Here is a 15,677-nt window from a genome sequence, read left to right on the forward strand (position 1 = left end):
AGGTCGTGATATTTTAAAATCTGACAACAAAATGACCCTGAAACCTGGCAGTAGGTACCTACTGGAACTCAGGTTTGGTGCAACATAGACACACGCCGTTTAGGCTATTCGACTCGTCACAATGAGCACTTGGGAGAGCAGTACCCAAGATGGAGCTGATGCTGAACCTTGGCTGTACCTAGTGGATCTCAGGTTTGGTGCAACATAGACACACGCCGTTTTGGTCATCCGACTCGTCTTGATGAGCGCTTGGGAGAGCACTAACCAAGATAGAGCTGATGCTGAACCCTGGCAGTACCTAATGGAACTCAGGTTTGGTGCAACATAGACAAACGCCGTTTTAGTCATCCGACTCGTCTTGATGAGCACTTGGGAGAGCAGTACCCAAGATAGAGCTGATGCTGAACCCTGGCAGTACCTAATGGAACTCAGGGTTGGTGCAACATAGACAAACGCCGTTTTGGTCATCCGACTCGTCTTGATGAGCACTTGGGAGAGCAGTACCCAAGATAGAGCTGATGCTGAACCCTGGCAGTACCTAATGGAACTCAGGTTTGGTGCAACATAGACAAACGCCGTTTTGGTCATCCGACTCGTCTTGATGAGCACTTGGGAGAGCAGTACCCAAGATAGAGCTGATGCTGAACCCTGGCAGTACCTAATGGAACTCAGGTTTGGTGCAACATAGACAAACGCCGGTTTGGTCATCCGACTCGTCTTGATGAGCACTTGGGAGAGCAGTACCCAAGATAGAGCTGATGCTGAACCCTGGCAGTACCTAATGGAACTCAGGTTTGGTGCAACATAGACAAACGCCGTTTTGGTCATCCGACTCGTCTTGATGAGCACTTGGGAGAGCAGTACCCAAGATAGAGCTGATGCTGAACCCTGGCAGTACCTAATGGAACTCAGGTTTGGTGCAACATAGACAAACGCCGTTTTGGTCATCCGACTCGTCTTGATGAGCACTTGGGAGAGCAGTACCCAAGATAGAGCTGATGCTGAACCCTGGCAGTACCTAATGGAACTCAGGTTTGGTGCAACATAGACAAACGCCGGTTTGGTCATCCGACTCGTCTTGATGAGCACTTGGGAGAGCAGTACCCAAGATAGAGCTGATGCTGAACCCTGGCAGTACCTAATGGAACTCAGGTTTGGTGCAACATAGACAAACGCCGTTTTGGTCATCCGACTCGTCTTGATGAGCACTTGGGAGAGCAGTACCCAAGATAGAGCTGATGCTGAACCCTGGCAGTACCTAATGGAACTCAGGTTTGGTGCAACATAGACAAACGCCGGTTTGGTCATCCGACTCGTCTTGATGAGCACTTGGGAGAGCAGTACCCAAGATAGAGCTGATGCTGAACCCTGGCAGTACCTAATGGAACTCAGGTTTGGTGCAACATAGACAAACGCCGTTTTGGTCATCCGACTCGTCTTGATGAGCACTTGGGAGAGCAGTACCCATGTTAGAGCTGATGCTGAACTCTGGCTGTACTTAGTGGAACTCAGGTTTGGTGCAACATAGACACACGCCGTTTTGGTCATCCGACTCGTCTTGATGAGCACTTGGGAGAGCAGTACCCAAGATAGAGCTGATGCTGAACCCTGGCAGTACCTAATGGAACTCAGGTTTGGTGCAACATAGACAAACGCCGTTTTGGTCATCCGACTCGTCTTGATGAGCACTTGGGAGAGCAGTGCCCAAGATAGAGCTGATGCTAAACCCTGGCAGTACCTAATGGAACTCAGGTCTGGTGCAACATAGACAAACGCCGTTTTGGTCATCCGACTCGTCTTGATGAGCACTTGGGAGAGCAGTACCCAAGATAGAGCTGATGCTGGACCCTGGCAGTACCTAGTGGAACTCAGGTTTGATGCAACATAGACACACGCCGTTTTGGTCATCCTACTCGTCTTGATGAGCACTTGGGAGAGCAGTACCCAAGATAGAGCTGATGCTGAACCCTGGCAGTACCTAATGGAACTCAGGTTTGGTGCAACATAGACAAACGCCGTTTTGGTCATCCGTCACATCTTGACGAGCACTTGGGAGAGCAGTACCCAAGATAGAGCTGATGCTGAACCCTGGCAGTACCTGCAGGTTCAAGATGTGACGGATGACCTAAATAGCGTGAGCCTATGTTGCACCAAACCTGAGTTCCACTAGGTATAGCCAGGGTTCAGCATCAGGTCTATCTTGGGTACTGCTCTCCCAAGTGCTCATCAAGACAAGTCGGATGACCAAAACGGCGTGTGTCTATGTTGCACCAAACCTGAGTTCCACTAGGTACAGCCAGGGTTCAGCATTAGCTCTATCTTGGGTACTGCACTCCCAAGTGCTCATCAAGACGAGTCGGATGACCAAAACGGCGTTTGTCTATGTTGCACCAAACCTGAGTTCCACTAAGTACAGCCAGGGTTCAGCATCAGCTCTATGTTGGGTACTGCTCTCCCAAGTGCTCATCAAGATGAGTCGGATGACCAAAACGGCATGTGTCTATGTTGCACCAAACCTGAGTTCCACTAGGTACAGCCAGGGTTCAGCATCAGCTCTATCTTGGGTACTGGTCTCCCAAGTGCTCATCAAGACGAGTCGGATGACCAAAACGGCGTTTGTCTATGTTGCACCGAACCTGTGTTCCATTAGGTACTGCCAGGGTTCAGCATCAGCTCTATCTTGGGTACTGCTCTCCCAAGTGCTCATCAAGTCGAGTCGGATGACCAAAACGGCGTTTGTCTATGTTGCACCAAACCTGAGTTCCACTAGGTACTGCCAGGGTCCAGCATCAGCTCTATCTTGGGTACTGCTCTCCCAAGTGCTTATCAAGACGAGTCGGATGACCAAAACGGCGTGTGTGTATGTTGCACCAAACCTGAATTCCACTAGGTACACCCAGGGTTCAGCATCAGCTCTATCTTGGGTACTTGTCTCCCAAGTGCTCATCAAGACAAGTCGGATGACCAAAACGGCGGGTGTCTATGTTGCACCAAACCTGAGTTCCACTAGGTACAGCCAGGGTTCAGTATCAGCTCTATCTTGGGTACTGCTCTCCCAAGTGCTCATCAAGACGAGTCGGATGACCAAAACGGCGTGTGTCTATGTTGCACCAAACCTGAGTTCCACTAAGTACAGCCAGGGTTCAGCATCAGCTCTAACATGGGTACTGCTCTCCCAAGTGCTCATCAAGACGAGTCGGATGACCAAAACGGCGTTTGTCTATGTTGCACCAAACCTGAGTTCCATTAGGTACTGCCAGGGTTCAGCATCAGCTCTATCTTGGGTACTGCTCTCCCAAGTGCTCATCAAGACGAGTCGGATGACCAAAACGGCGTGTGTCTATGTTGCACCAAACCTGAGTTCCACTAGGTACTGCCAGGGTTCAGCATTAGCTCTATCTTAGGTACTGCTCTCCAAGTTCTCATCAAGACGAGTCGGATGACCAAAACGGCGTTTGTCTATGTTGCACCAAAACTGAGTTCCATTAGGTACTGCCAGGGTTCAGCATCAGCTCTATCTTGGGTACTGCTCTCCCAAGTGCTCACCAAGACGAGTCGGATGACCAAAACGGCGTTTGTCTATGTTGCACCAAACCTGAGTTCCACTAGGTACAGCCAAGGTTCAGCATCAGCTCCCTCTTGGGTACTGCTCTCCCAAGTGCTCATTGTGACGAGTCGAATAGCCTAAACGGCGTGTGTCTATGTTGCACCAAACCTGAGTTCCACTAGGTACAGCCAGGGTTCAGCATCAGCTCTATCTTGGGTACTGCTCTCCTAAGTGCTCACCAAGACGAGTCGGATGACCAAAACGGCGTTTGTCTATGTTGCACCAAACCTGAGTTCCATTAGGTACTGCCAGGGTTCAGCATCAGCTCTATCTTGGGTACTGCTCTCCCAAGTGCTCACCAAGACGAGTCGGATGACCAAAACGGCGTTTGTCTATGTTGCACCAAACCTGAGTTCCACTAGGTACAGCCAAGGTTCAGCATCAGCTCCCTCTTGGGTACTGCTCTCCCAAGTGCTCATTGTGACGAGTCGAATAGCCTAAACGGCGTGTGTCTATGTTGCACCAAACCTGAGTTCCACTAGGTACAGCCAGGGTTCAGCATCAGCTCTATCTTGGGTACTGCTCTCCTAAGTGCTCACCAAGACGAGTCGGATGACCAAAACGCCGTTTGTCTATGTTGCACCAAACCTGAGTTCCATTAGGTACTGCCAGGGTTCAGCATCAGCTCTACCTTGGGTACTGCTCTCCAAGTGCTCATCAAGACGAGTCGGATGACCAAAACGGCGTTTGTCTATGTTGCACCAAACCTGAGTTCCATTAGGTACTGCAGGGTTCAGCATGAGCTCTATCTTGGGTACTGCTCTCCCAAGTGCTCACCAAGACGAGTCGGATGACCAAAACGGCGTTTGTCTATGTTGCACCAAACCTGAGATCCACTAGGTACAGCCAAGGTTCAGCATCAGCTCCATCTTGGGTACTGCTCTCCCAAGTGCTCATTGTGACGAGTCGAATAGCCTAAACGGCGTGTGTCTATGTTGCACCAAACCTGAGTTCCACTAGGTACAGCCAGGGTTCAGCATCAGCTCCATCTTGGGTACTGCTCTCCCAAGTGCTCATTGTGACGAGTCGAATAGCCTAAACGGCGTATGTGTATGTTGCACCAAACCTGAATTCCACTAGGTACACCCAGGGTTCAGCATCAGCTCTATTTTGGGTACTGGTCTCCCAAGTGCTCATCAAGACGAGTCGGATGACCAAACGGCGTGTTTCTATGTTGCACCAAACCTGAGGTCCACTAGCTAGATAAAAATTACGGGCGCCTTTATAAAATTACGATATATTTTTGTTAATTGATAATTATCAATAATATTTTTAATTGTCATTAAAAATTGATTTAATTTTTAATGGTTTGTGAAGCATTAACCATTAATTCATTTTAATTTTTAATGGTTCGAAATAAATTAATATTAATGCAAATTGATGTTAATGCGAATTGACAATTAATTTTCCTTCAATGGTTAATGGTTAATTCGAATTAACCTTTTCAATGGTTAATTTTTAATGGTAATTGGGATTAACGTTCGGCCAACACTGCTTGGCGCATAGACAGCCGAAACCCGCCGAAAATGCTAATGTCTGATCCTATCGCGCTAACGCGTGAGCCGGTCCACGCATACCCGCTAAATGTAACCCTTGAGCTATCTGATAATATTGCTGGTCCAGTTTACCCTGGACTTTCCAAGAAAAAGTTTACTAAAATCGCCGAAAATTCATACAACTCAAGAGAGTTTAAGGACAGCGCTGTTGAAAGTCCAGTTTAAGTCCAGTCTCCCATAACACATATTTGTTAAGAATCTACAGCTCTAATTATACTAGACACCAGATTCTTTATGAATATGGGGCTACTATGATTTACCTTCGATTCCGCGTGGGAACGTCGAGCCCTACCAGTATAAAATAGACGCCGAGGTCTTTAACAATTTTAGGGGTTATTACGCTGGTTTTCATCCCTCAATTCGTCTTCGGCACGGCGATTAAATACCACCCTTTTAATCGTAGGCCTCCTTAAACTGGATGGAACCGGCATGCGACGTTTGAAATATGTGGAGTGACGTCACATTTATGTCAGCCAATCCATTAATGCTTATCTGGACTTCCGAATTCGTGTGTTGGACTTGAGCTTAAAGCCCGTGTTTTATTGAGCCGCGACATGACAGTGAGACGAAGTTCCCTACAGTGCGACAAGTCGGTCAAACTAGAAACATTAATAGGTATAGTAACGTAAATGGCCCAGTGGTCGAGACTGCCGCAATAGCTACTCTGAATCTTAATTCCTGGCAATATAGTACTGTCACCCACTGGAATCAGGCTGCCTAATACTACGAAGCTAATCTTCTAAACTAAAATTAAAATCTAGCATTGCATTCTTTAAGACAGAACTATCGCGTATAGAAATGTTGTCGCAACCTACTATTAGGGTCATGTCATACACATTTTATAGTATGCTTAACTCATTCTACTGTAGGTAGATATCGCAAAGTTAAAGGTAAGTATATCTTAAGCTAATTTTACTTTTTAGTAAGCACTTGAGACTCAAATAAGAAAAACATGATAAATATGTACCAGACTCGTTAACTTTGATTGTATTGTCCACAGAAGTGACGTTGGATGTGACGTCAAATGTGTTTGACTCAATATTTACTAATTGTAAAACAGCGCCATATTCCGCATATTGTTATTCACCGTCATACGCGGCACGTGTTAAACGGAGGCCTAACCAATTAATCTTCCCCAACAATTATAAGCATCGGGTTAAACTACACTTGGATGGGTGTTTACACCGCTGACGTAATGGCCACACATTAATCGCCCAATTCGGCAGTTAACACCTACTAATGATTTAGGCTGTAATAAAGTACGAGATGTAGTGAGTTATTATACGAGTTCGGGAGTCAAATGAGACAGCGTGCTATTATTAGTCTATATGTTATTGAAATATTAGGTAAACCTACAGCTAGTACAGCTAGATCTAGAAATTAGTATAAAGTTACCGGTTTTTTTTTGTGAGTAAGGTGCCTTATTTTATTATACTGCTTTTTCACATTTACAGTACCTAGGTACTTTTACAAATAGAGTCTAACGTTTTGAAATATACATAGTTACAGGAATTTCAGTTGTAGTACATATATGATTTATAATAAATTAAATTATATACTCAACTACCCGATCTAATTAGTAATACATTGTAACACCGACATAATAGCTATGTATTTCGAAATGTTGTATATTGTATGGGGTTTTGAATGAGTGTGTAAGGATGTAAATAATTTGGTATTTTAAAGCGTGAAAAGTTACGACAGATTTTTTTGTTACCATTACTTTTATTTGTCGAAGGCGAAGTAAAATTTACTACATTATACACTAACAGACAATTTTCGATATGTACTTAATCCTGACGATTGCAGCATATAAACTTTACTGAACCAGACCCTATCCCTAAACCTAAGAAACCGCTACATTTTCAAACACACTACATTTATATATGTAGTAGGAAGACTATATTAATTGGCTTTTCAAATATTATTTGAACAGCGTATTCTACCTGTACACCGACATTTATATTAATTGGCTTGTAACGTATGGCACGTAACACAACGTCGGTTAATGCTCGGGGCGGCGTCCAATATAACTCCGTGTTCTTTAATTACCTCCAACACGGGAATGGTGGGCGCTAACGTGATTTGCCTAATCGACTCGTATCGTATATCGTTATTGAGCATGTATCGGTATAGGTATAAAGATGTAGGAATACGTGGGTCAATCGGTGCCCTCAAAGGCAGTGCCTGTCTTATTAGGACATATAATAAGGTTTACAGTACATATGGTGCTACTTTCCCTCACTAGTGCGGAATAAGCACTTTCCGTGCCTATGTCGAAAATTTAAAAGGCCATATGTACTGTAAAACGTTGTACATGTAATACACGTGCGAATAGGTAATTCGCAACTCGTGTCATTTTAAAACACTCCCTTCGGTCGTGTTTTAATTTATCAACACTCGTTGCGAATTTCCTACTTTCCGCACTTGTATCGTAACTATACATCTCATCATATTGGTCAAGCAGATCTTGTCAGAAGAAAAAGGCGGCAAATTTGAAAAATGTAGGCGCGAACGGGATATCGTCCCATAGAAAATTTGAATTACGCGCCTTTTTTTACTGACAAGATTTGCTTGACCAGCTATAACTATTAAATTAAGAGTTTACATGGAACATATTAAACATACTTATTTTGTCGAGTTTCAAGCAAGACCACTCATGTCAAGGCGTAAATTTCCCTCTGGGTTGGAAAGTCGCTTTCGCCCAAACTAAACTCTAAACGCGTATGAATGGAACTTCGGATAGTCTACTGACATTAATGATAAAATGTAAGTACGTCTAAGGACCAGTTGCATTGCACCAACCACATTTGACAGGCGATCATTCTGATCAACATCACTCAGCAGAGAACTATGAAAATTGCCATACCTACTATAAAATTTAGGGAACGATTCAACGGCGACAGGCAGTTTGGTGCAACCGACCCTTAGTCTTAGACTAAGATGACGACGATCGATGAAACGTTTGGTCATGGCTTCAATACATCTGGACATTTTGTTCAAAATCCAGTGACTCATATTCTTAGACCTCTAGAGTTGTCACACTTGTCACTAGGACATCATCCTGGGAATACCGGAAAAACCATAATACTACCGTGTCATGATGAAGTGACGTCATTTCATAGCCAAAGAATAACAACTAAATTACTAACTATAGTTTGTCAAAGGACTGTCTCATTTCAAACATAGACGGAGAGAATCATACTGTCTTTGCCTTACACTAGTACTAGCACCCAAAAGAAAAGGATGAGTAATAGTTTTTTTTGTTCTTATTTACCTACTGACAATTTGGTTTGACCCACTATAACTTTTAAACAGATACGCCGTTTTTCCTCCAAGGATATCAATTAAACTGGCAAATTTATCAGTTACAGTAGCTTACTTATGGAACGAAGCTTAGCGCTATACAAAATATCCGACTGGCTATGGATGAAAGCGCCACAGACAACAGCAACAATAACTTGGCAGAAAATCAAAGACAAACTTTTTTTTCTAACATGTCCCAAACGTGGGTCCACAATACCGCTATGTGTGTAATAAATACCCCATTGTTCATAGATTTAAGCAATTTCGTAGAAATATGTGTGAAATGGTTTAACCCAGGTAAGATGTATTGTTTTTAAGATTTGGTCTCAAGGGCGGGATATGTGGCCATTGTAATGTAGGTAAGTGTAGCTTAAATGACGGTTATTTAGCAAGTGTTTAAGAGAATTATTCTAGGGTGTTTTTTGTTCAACCTTTTATGTGTATAAGTTTATGGTGGGTTGCATGTTTGATGCTTATCTAATAGTACCTGTAATCTGGTTGTCCTGGTTCTAAAATTTATCAAGTGAGCCCTAATGTTTTAAGAATAATTCGCATACCTGCATATGTAACTACGAAAAGATGCGGCAAACTACTTACATAAAAGTACTCGAGTATTTTAGCCAAAAACTCTACCTTAAACTAAGCTATCAAAAATACCATAGACAACCCTCTTTTATTTTGGATTAGCTACAGCAAACTAAAACACTTTAAAAACTTTGTACCATCCCCAAACCCTAAAACTCCGATGTAAATTCGCGGCAAAATAACGAGCAGGAAAGAAAATAAAAAGCACACGTGTACAAAGTTCCGCTATCGTGTGAATGGGCTCTAAACGAGCCGCGCATCAGCCAACTTTGCATCGCATACACTCGACTATAAACCGCTAAGTATAAGTGCAGCAGAAGTTAGGCGAGCGAAATATTATCTGCAGGCCCTTATTCTGTTGACAAATTAAGTAGTGTGCATTAATGATTTCGGCTACTTTCGCTATTACTAAATAGGTACGAGTAGAGAGATGCATGTTCAATTGTTCATCACGGTGACGACATTGATCACAATAAGCCCTTAAACAAAGAGAGAAAAATAACAAACTTCAACTTCAACATTTACAAATAAAGAGTTGTATGGCTTTCTTTAAGAACACGTTAGATTTTCTAAAACAATATGAGTTTAACCAGATTTAAGTCAATTTATGTTTGATTCTGATCTAACTGTATGCATTTATATGAACACATCTCGAGTAGATACACATTGAATGGATAGAATAAGTGTATGTATAGTTATAAAATACAATTTGCCTAATGACGTTCATAAGCGCATTGTAATTATGCCTACTTAAATAAACTATCTTTTATCTTATCTTATTTTAACCTTTTGGACGCCAATGATATATCCGCACCGTAGGTTCAACGCCAAAGACCGGTTAATCGGTCACAGACCACAGAGCAACATGGACCTACGTGCATATAATAAATAAATAAATATTATAGGACATTATTACACAAATTGACTAAGCCCCACGGTAAGCTCAAGAAAGCTTGTGTTGTGAAAGCATATACATATGTACATAAAGTTCAACTTTGCTGTTGATGTGGCGTCTGAGTGACAGCTTTTGTGTTTGACACGGCGTGGAAAAGGTTAATGTTCTGATTGCAGCAGTCTAGCAGTAGCATAAATAACCTAGGCTGCCCAACTTTTCCACTTCGATTTTCCAATTTCCAACACGTGAGCATTACATATACGCGCCAGACCCGGCTCGTACCGAACATTGAAATTCCGACGATGTGTACTTCACTTTACGTATAAGTACTTACCAACGAATAAAACACCCCGGCCCGTACAGTGTACCAACATGACGGGCCGACTCGCGGGAAAACATTGAAAATTCGGCGTTTATCAACTCTATGCTTTTAACTTTTATTTTCTGCGCCCGGGGCGGGTCGTGTGGGCACGATTGGCCATAGAGTTAGGAAGTAGACGTTTAATGTTTTAATTAAAATGTAGTATAGTTTGTCAAGCCATTTCCGTTAGTAGAAAACGCGACAATTTTTAAAACAATGTAGGTGCGAAGGGTTATCATCCCATAGAAAATTTTCTACAGACTAAGTTATACCTAAGACATGTTAACTTTTAATGACTGAAAAATTGATAATGTTTTTTTTTTCTAGTATTTCAACGTAGACTTGATTAAGTATTCAAAAGTCAGATGGTCAACCAAATCTTGTCAGTAAAAAAAGGCGCGAAATTCAAATTTTCTATGGGACATTATCCCTTCGCGCCTACATTATTCAAATTTGCCGCCTTTTTCTACTGTTAAGATCTGGTTGACCAAGTATATATCATTTTACACACAAAAAAAATATATACAGTAAAAATTAACGCCTCTGTAATATTCAGATGAAGGTTGAAAAATTAGCCCTTAAAAGGCATGAATGTTAAAGATACGAACTTACTTATTTTACAAATAATACATGGCGTTTTATGCAAATATGTTTTATTTTATTTTATTTTATTTATAAGGCACACTTTACAGACGACATTCAATACATGAATACAATAAAAGTGGTAGGCTTTGTATAGAAATGCCACCCAAAATAAGTGAGCACAGCAAGAACAATAAATAATAACGAGCAAAAACTATCCTAAAATTATAAAAAAAACACTACTACTTAACTACTACTGTTATTCTTTTTGAGATATAAAAATATCTTTAAACCGACTTAATTATTAAATTACATAAATGATCTTAACATGTTAAATTGCTTACTATTGTTGTTGTGTAGTATGGTGGCCAAGAACCTTAACGACTTGCCTCTTGAAAACCGCTAGCCGTGAGTTGAAAATGTCGATGTCTCTATGTTGTGATGCTAAATCATTGTACTGACGACACATTCTAACAATTGGGTTATAAAAAGAAGTATTATTTTTGTAGACTTGAAGGGCGAAAGTCTTAGGAGCTTATGTAAAAAATACAGCCAGCAAATCCTGCCAGTTCCGTTCCAATTTCGAACGCAACCCAACCGGCCAGCTCTATCACGTTCCAAAATCAAATCTGGGCGCACGCGAGCGACTATTTACGGCTTGTATTTTGGCCGTATGTTCTCACACGTCGCCGATACACATCTGATTCATTACCGCGTTGCCGATCTGCATTGTCTGTGCCAAGCATAGACAACCCGCGGCGGCCATACACGTCGTTAACGGCCATAGACAAACGTAAAGCGTGCTATACACGTACAATGATTTAATGGGGTTTTGTCTATGATAGGTGCTGCTTGATTTAGATGTTACAGGGTCTGGTTGAAACGATTCTAAACATGGTTACCGCCTAGTCTTACTGTTCAATGGATATGAAGCCGCGTAAGGTTGACTTATAAATAAACACAGGCCTTAAGAAGTTTATTTATATCTTACTTCACTCATTCGGCAGGCGGATTTATTAAGTACTGTGGGTAATGGGTACTCATTAAATAGAAATGTATAGTAAAAGCATTAGTATTTTGGCAAAGCAAGTGACACCGTAAAGTGGTAAGCAGGTGCTTACCACTTTACGGTGTCACTTGCTTTGCTTAGGTAGCCTATAAGGTTATAGGCTACCTATAGGCCTATAGGGCCCTTTATAGAGTCGCGTGGATTTTGTCCCCTTACCTTCGGCTTCTTCATAGTGGTAAAAATCTACTCATCATAATATATAGTTGGTCAAACCAAATTGTCAGTAAATAAGAACAAAAAAACTATACCCTTCCTATTTTTTTGGGTGCTAGTACTAGTGTAAGACAAAGATAGTATGATTCTCTCTATGTTTAAAATGAGACAGCCCTTGACAAACTATTCAAACTATACTACTCTACCTATTGTAGTACCCACTTATTCATCACAATCTCGTCTAAACTCCCTTTAAAGCCCATTTTCCTAATAAAACATCTTGAAAGCCATATAAAAATGTCCGTGCACTCATTTATAAGAGCAGGCGAGCAATAACGGAGTTGTAAAACTGGAGCCAACTAAGCTAGGTGTCGGATGGAAAACGAGTTGTGTGTTGTTTTAAAGCTGTATATTGGAAACTTTCTTGGTAGATATTCATACACGGTAGCTAGCGTGCTACAGATTTAGACTGGGAAAAAAAAAAGAAAAGAAAAATAAAAGACTACTACGCATCACGACACAAGGATGTGTTTTTCGGTTTTTAATGAAGAAGTTAAAAGAAAATGCTGACAAATTCATACAAAACGGTTAGGAGATATGGAATATTATTATTTTCATTTATTTATTTCTATCAATCAGCACTATAGTTAGTTTTTTTTTGCATTAGAAAGAACTTGCAAGAAGATAAGCGATCTTGACATGTCTTTTAATTGAAAAACGCTTTTTAAAAATCAAAAACTATTACTTATGAAAGCAGAAGAATATAAATGATCGTATTAGATTCATAATTGTTACATATTTGCCGTAACTTATTTTTAAAATGTGTTTTTCAATTAAAAGACACATCAAGATTGTTTACCTTATTTCTATTGCTAAAAAAAACGAACTATAATGGTTATATAAACCTTGCTAATTGGCAATATTATGTAAAGGTATGTTGATAGGTGTGTAAGATGTGTTGAGATCATTATTTACATGCTGACATTTTTGTGTTTTTTTTTTAGAAACAGGAGTTTGGATTGGAATAATTAAAATAATTAAATTATAAAATACGTATCGTTAAAAAAATTACACAATTCAATCTATGTAGTACGTTCAATAAGACTTGTGTTATGCGTACCTATATCTTGTGTTATTATTATTAATAAAATAACACTGACTGCCAAAATTTCTTGTTCACCGATACACCAAAGGGGCGATAGCCAAATAGAGAAGGTAAGACCAAGATAACTCGGAAGCGATTTTCATAGCACAGACAGACTGTGCAAACGTTATTTTAAACGTCAAACTTCTATAAAATTCCTTATTATATCATTTTCTAGGGTTCCGTACCCAAAGGGTAAAAACGGGACCCTATTACTAAGACTCCGCTGTCCGTCCGTCCGTCCGTCCGTCCGTCTGTCACCAGGCTGTATCTCACGAACCGTGATAGCTATTAGACAGTTGAAATTTTCACAGATGATGTATTTCTGTTGCCGCTATAACAACAAATACTAAAAACAGAATAAAATAAAGATTTAAGTGGGGCTCCCATACAACAAACGTGATTTTTGACCGAAGTTAAGCAACGTCGGGCGGGGTCAATACTTGGATGGGTGACCGTTTTTTTGCTTGTTTTTTTTTTTGTTTGTTGTGCTCTATTTTTTGTTGATGGTGCGGAACCCTCCGTGCGCGAGTCCGACTCGCACTTGGCCGGTTTTCATTTCTCCACTACCTAAAGGTTGTCTGGAAGAGATCGCTCTTTAGCGATAAGACCGCCTGTTGTCTACCTCTGTCTTCATGTATTATTTGTGTTTCCATGTACATTTATTCTGAGGTTGTGCAATAAAGAGGATTTGTATTGTATTGTAAAATTATGACGTTTGAAATAACACTTGCACAGTCTGTGCTATCAAAACCGCTGCCGATTTAGCTTGGTCTAACTCTATCAGCCATCTATCAGCCTAATATTATTAGGTATAGTTGCACTCAAGATCATGATGAACTCTAAAGATTGATCATATCCAAAGTTGCTTTTTGTTTTATCAATCAATTCACTTTCCACCTTCCTAACTTCACCTTATCCTCCTAAGGCCCAAGGTTCTACTTCTTCAGTTTGGCGAAATTTAAACCATATTCAGTTGGAACAGAGTGGCATTTCATTTGTTTCGTTTAATTTTCAAACAAATAAAAATCGACTCTATTCCCTGCACTATAGGTTCAAATTGCAGTGGAAAATTTTGGATTTTTCATTTGTATGGCTGGGCCTTATAGGAGACTAAGTTAAACTCCCCCTCGCTCGATCGTGTTACGTTTTATTAAGTGAGGTCAGATGCTATCGCGCACTAATGGTACACACGTAAAGGTAATTCGGCATGATGTATGAACACGCATGCCTGCTACGAAAACGACTCATGTATGTATAGCTTTACTTTGGCATTTTTTTTTTACGAAAAAAAAACGTGTCTAACTTTACTAGTCATAGAGACTGTTTTGTTTTTTTTTGTTGCTAAGGAAAGAAACGTTTCCTTGCCCTGGTGAATTTCACATGATATTTTTAGAATCCTTTCTTTACGTTTTGTTGTAAAAAGTTGCAGGTTTCATGGCGTGGAGATAAGATCTTTTGTAGTCAAGACGTTTGTAACTTTGTACAGTGATAGGTTTTGATTGTTTTCTTTGTACATTTTTGTTTTGATTGCGTGAACAATTAGTATGCGTAGGTAGAGGTAATTTAACCTACTTAGCTAATAAAATAAGAAATCCTTAGACTGTGTGGCTAATTTTAATATTTAAAATTTTCTTGTAAATAAAAACATTCGATGGATGCACTCCCATAGTTATAGTTTACCTGAAGACTTCGCCTCGCTCAGCCAAGGCTCGGCTGACGGCTCAGGTTCTTTTTAATTCCTGAACAGTGAAATTCATCAGATTCAGGAATGAACGCCTCTTGTTCTAAATTAAATTAAATAGTTTATCGACCGAGGCCGTCCCCGTAATGTACAGTGATGCAAATATAGCCGGTCAAAAAAGTTTGTCAGTAGAAAAAGGCGCGAAATTCAGATTTTCTATGGGACGATAAGTCGATAGCCCTTCGCGCCTACATTTTTAAATTTGCCGCTCTTTTCTACTGACGGAAATTGCTTGACAGAGTATATATAGCTGGTCAACCAAATCTTGTCAGTAAAAAAAGGCGCGAAATTCAAATTTTCTATGGGACGGTATCCCTTCCCGCCTACATTATTCAAATTTGCCGCCTTTTTCTACTGTCAAGATCTGGTTGACCAAGTATATAAATGCCTATTTTTGTGACATGATCAATTCGATGACAATTTAGACGATTGTTTTATTTTTATGAGGTGTGTTATATCTTAAACTCCAAAGTTTTCCTCGCAACGTTGCCCCTAACCCTTAACCGACGTGGAAGTCATAAACGATGCGTTATATTAAAAACAACGTTCTTCGTTAACCGTTACGGTTATAGGCCATAAAAAATAACGAGAGAACTTAGGTGTTATGTATATATTGTTATGTCATTGCTGTTTTACGTAAACACATCTTAAACTCAAAGATCATTTAGAATTTTT

Source organism: Cydia amplana, chromosome 14 (genome assembly GCF_948474715.1).
Source record: "Cydia amplana chromosome 14, ilCydAmpl1.1, whole genome shotgun sequence".
NCBI lineage: Eukaryota > Metazoa > Arthropoda > Insecta > Lepidoptera > Tortricidae > Cydia > Cydia amplana.